Source organism: Poromitra crassiceps, assembly GCF_964638095.1.
Source record: "Poromitra crassiceps genome assembly, chromosome: 30".
NCBI lineage: Eukaryota > Metazoa > Chordata > Actinopteri > Beryciformes > Melamphaidae > Poromitra > Poromitra crassiceps.
Genome location: NC_139652.1, coordinates 4,189,461 through 4,194,460, shown reverse-complemented (window position 1 = coordinate 4,194,460; position 5,000 = coordinate 4,189,461). Strand labels below are relative to the sequence as shown.

General features: G+C 45.1%; 1 protein-coding gene across 1 annotated transcript in view; it reads left to right on the top strand.

Moving 5' to 3' along the window:
- hyal4 (hyaluronidase 4) overlaps positions 1-5,000 on the top strand; it is a gene marked incomplete at its 3' end in the record, with an annotated part of 22,193 nt that overhangs the window by 3,939 nt on the left and 13,254 nt on the right. The gene's annotated exons all lie outside the window — the stretch shown is intronic.

Below are 5,000 nucleotides of genomic sequence, written 5' to 3'. Positions count from 1 at the left end.
ATGGTAAAGTATATTACCTCTGGGTGTGTTTACATAGTGTTTGTATGATAAAGTATATTACCTCTGGGTGTGTTTACATAGTGTTTGTATGGTAAAGTATATTACCTCTGGGTGTGTTTACATAGTGTTTGTATGATAAAGTATATTACCTCTGGGTGTGTTTGCATAGTGTTTGTATGGTAAAGTATATTACCTCTGGGTGTGTTTACATAGTGTTTGTATGGTAAAGTATATTACCTCTGGGTGTGTTTACATAGTGTTTGTATGGTAAAGTATATTACCTCTGGGTGTGTTTACATAGTGTTTATATGATAAAGTATATTTCCTCTGGATGTGTTTGCATAGTGTGTATATGATAAAGTATATTACCTCTGGGTGTGTTTGCATAGCATTTACGATAAACATGGGTGAAGTTTGTGTTGGCTCAGGGGGTTCCCTGAGCCCCCCAGTGGCCGTAGCCAAAAATGCATGTATGAAAAAAAAAATGCTTCTATCTGCTCACCTGGCATAATCCAAGTCTCCACAAGCCCTGAGATGCCAAGTTGACTTGAAAATATGTCATTTACATCCTGTTTTTAGCTTAAATCTTCACTGTAGCCAGGTGCGGCAAGGAGTGGTGGAAGAAGTGGGGTGCTGCACCACCTGGCTACAGTGAAGATGTCAGATGTAAACAGGATGTAAATTACATCTTCTCAAGTCAACTTGGCATCTCTTTAAGGTTAGAGCAAGGCTGTTAATTAAGGGTGTGTTGATGCTTATCAAGCGTTAACTAACCCTTAATTAATGTACCCTTATTGTAAAGTGTTATGATATGTTATGAAAACGTCATGATTCATAATATACCTATCAGTGTGGGTCAGGGTTGGCTTCAGTTTAGCAGCTAAACAGTTAGCTTCAGGTTAGCTTCAGGCTAAACAGTTAGCTTCAGGCTAAACCGTTAGCTTCAGGTTCAGGCTCAGGTTCAGGTTCAGGCTCAGTGAATTAAAGTTGTTGTCACAAGTTGGGAGTTGAACCATCCGCCCCCTGACCGTTTCACACAAATCACACTAAATTACGGTGTTGCTCTTCGCAACTATAATTAAGTCTGTGACATGAGATCAGCCTGTATGTAGCTGCGCAGCACGGTGGCACTGTGTTGTAACACGTGGTTGTAAACAGCAGAGCTTGTCTTCATGTCTGCTGAAGAAGTGGATTAACTCGACAGCTTGTGTTGACGGTCCGACTCGCTTCCTGCTGCGAGCGGATCGCGGCGGGGTGAAACTGCTGGCACGAGAATGGCCAATAGAAAAACACGGGTCGCGAGCACACTCAAAATCGATTAAAAACTCACTGGGTGCAGGGCAAGCAAATAGTTCAGAGAAGAGAGAAGCCAGCACTCCAAATGTCTTTTCGTATGATTTAATTCCTCAAACCTGGGCAGCAGACAACGGACGTTTCAGTCGAGAATGGCCACCAAGATGGCCGCCACAATCTCTGCTCCTGCCTAGTATAAAAGCTGCTGTTGTTTCCTCTCAGTCTCCTTTACTCACAAACTGCTCATCTGCCAAGGTACCAGGGGTGTTTCTAGGATTTGAGAACATTGGGGGCTTCGCCCAGATCTCTGTAGCAGGTGGTCCAGGTGAATCATGGCCTAGATCAGAGGTGCCCAAATTAATATGAAGTGCCCAAAAAATGATGCATGGGGGCCAATAAATGTTATGTAAAATTACATTACATTAAAATGTAGTAGACAATATATTTCTAAATCTAAAATATTTTTTCAAAATAACACTCTTGGTCCTGTTTCACCTTTCATGACAACTGTACGGGGCCTGCATTTGTATGTATCTTTGGGTGTGAATGCCGATCACGGACCAATAGGAGGCGCTGCTGCGGTTCAGTGGGAAACCGAGCTGTGTGAAAACCAGGATGTCAGCGGCCAAAACACCTGTGAGTCCACAAACCAATGGGTGACCAATAGGTGACGTCATAATCACTCTGTCCATCTCTTTCTACAGTCTATGGGTAACTCATCAGTTTACAGTCTCATTTAAAACTGCTGCATCATTTATTTACAAAAGTCATGGAAAAAGACAAACACATGAAACATCTACTCTTTCTGCTCTCTCTCTCTCTGCTCTCTCCTCAGCAGCAATGTCTCTCCTCTCCTCTCTCCCTTTTCTTTTCTTCTCTTCTCCAAGCGTCTCGTTTTCCAGTCTCTCTGAGGTCACCCAGCTGTTTTCTCCATCTGACACAGCAATCCTCCAAAACAGAGTATTTCTCTCGCCGTACCCCTGGTGCTGCTGCCTGTGCCCCTCTCCGCCTGGCAGGACCTGTTCCTCTGGAATCATCTCACCTCATCAGTGGAGGATCTGGACTCTGTGGAGGATCTGGACTCTGTGGAGGATCTGGACTCTGTGGTCGGTTCCTCCTCGGCTTTGTTCTCGTGTGAAATCTGTTGAATGCGGGAATCATTCCCGACCACATTCTGTCATGAAGAATATTTTTTAAATGTTTGTCTTCAGAGCAATTGAGTGTGGTTAGCATCACTCCTCTGGCTCCGTGTTTGATTTATGGAACGTGCAGACGCCGAGAGTCATATTCCTCAACGTTTGAAGTTCAAGAGATGATGGAGGAGACCATTTAGAGTCGCTGTCTTGCCTAAACCTCTCAAGTCTTCACTTTCATGCCCTTCTCCCCCAAAAATCCATTGATAAACTCTGAACGTCATGGTGGTCTATAGCTGAAAACAAGTTAGTTCCCCAGAAGCCACCAGGAGAAATGACTGATGACAGGATTTGGCCAAAGCTGGCATTTCTCCTCCTGCTCACTTTCTCACTCTCTGTCTCATGCCTGCTGGCAGATAGGAGCTCTGTCTCACTCTCTGTCTCACTCTCTGTCTCACTCTCTGTCTCATGCCTGCTGGCAGATAGGAGCGTATAGTTCCAACAGTCTCAGAGTTTGGGGTTCAATTCCTTGCATTCCGTGCAGCCAAGGGAACTATAAAAGAAGGGTCATTACGTCATACCAACATTCTAATGCTCTGCTTGGTGCTCGTTCTATTGAAGCCTATGGGAGATGTTATGTTTGGAGAAGCACTAAAAGCCAACACATCTACGTCGTACGGCCTTTGATGAGGAAATGCCTCCATCAGATGAAAGAACACACTTCAGAGGAGAGGCTAACTGACAGATTTTTCCTAATGTGCGCATTCATTTATCATAAAACCGCAAAGGCAAGTACATGTCATGGCTATGAATGAATGAATGAATGAATGAATGAATGAATGAATGAATGAATGAAAATAATGCATCGTAATTATGAATGAAGCAATCTCTTCTGTGATCAAATCAACACCTGAGTTTGTTTGAGTTTGTTTACCCATTTGTCAAAACCCATATCAAAAATCCAGATTACTACATAACACGAGGGTCGCAGGTTCGCTGTGTTACCTCCAGCTTGGTTGGGCGTCCATACAGGCATGATTGGCTGTGTCTGCGGGTGGGAAGCCGGAATGAAGGTATGTGTCCTGGTCGCTGCACTAGCGCCTCCTCTGGTCGGTCAGGGCGCCTGTTCGGGGCGGGAGGGAACTGGTGAGAGAGAATAGCGTGATCCTCCCACGTGCTACGTCCTACGAAAAGAAGTGGCTGGCAACTGCACATGTATCGGAGGAAGCATGTGTGTCTATACGGCTCTCCCCAGATCGGCAGAGGGGGTGGGGCAGCAGGGGGAATTGGCCAAGTACAATTGTGGAGGAAATGTGAAAAAAAGTAGATTACATAAGTGGCACTTAGAAGGGGGAATAGAGAGGCAAAGTGGAACGTCACTTCCTGCTTCAGCACTGTACCAGAGATTTTTATCCGCCATTTATTTTCCCACAGACATTTCGTAAAATGCTTATAACACTAGTTTTACTTGGTCAACCCAAACCGTTCAGATATATTTAGAAACGGGAGAGATCGCATAACATTTCACTCGGACCAAAACGTAAAAAAAAAATGCGGGTTTAAAGAAAATATTTTTTCGATGTTGTTTATTAAATTTTCACTGAGGTCATATGATGTAGTAGAGATGTTGTATTTAGTGTGCTTTGACATGCATCTCCAGGCTTCAGTAGAACTGGCACCAACGTCTGGCACCCAGCAGAGCATGGTATGATGTCATAATAACCCTTCCTTCTTTTATAGCCTCCTTGGTGCGAGGCACAAACACGGAACACCATATACTTCACTTGTGCCTGCTTCAGGTTCCGCTTCAGTAATGAAAACATGTTGTTATGAGTTGGGATTGCTCCTGCGTCGTATTTCAAGATGTTTTGCAGAGATGTCGTGAGATCAGCTGATCCATGTTGGTGTTGTGCACACAGGGCTGTCGTGAGATCAGCTGATCCATGTTGGTGTTGTGCACACAGGGCTGTGGATGAAAGCGTCCGCTGAGTGCGAGCTGCAGCGTGTTTACCCGGCAGATGGCAGATGGAAGGAAATCTGTGCTGTTGGCTCTCACCCCTCTGTGGCCCTTCAGGGGTCTGGCTCTCCACTCCAAATATTAAAACTGGGAGGACGTCTCTCTGCTGGCGTCTCGGAGCGCGCTCAGTGCGTCTCCATATCCTCCTGTTAAAAACACATCGTTCTTCAATCAGGGCAGATTTCAGATGTGTCAGGCTTTCCAAACTGTGGAGCTGGGACCCCGAAAGGGGCCGTTAAAGGGAATGTGAGGCCAGCTGGTGATTTCCTGATCAAACTTCAGGTTCTTTTCTCTCTCTCTCTCTCTCTCTCTCTCTCTCTCTCTCTCTCTCTCTCTCTCTCTCTCTCTCTCACACACACACACACACACCAGCTCGGCATCAGCTCTGCTGTCAGTTGTTGTCTTCCTCTGTGGGTTGAACTTCTCTTCGCTCCGTCTTGTCTGGTGGGCTCATCTTCTAAACATCAGAGACCCAAACAGCTGGAGGCTATTCTGAAAGTTCAGATACTGGAAAACCGTAATTCACCCACATTTTCCAAGAGAGACATTTTTTTTGA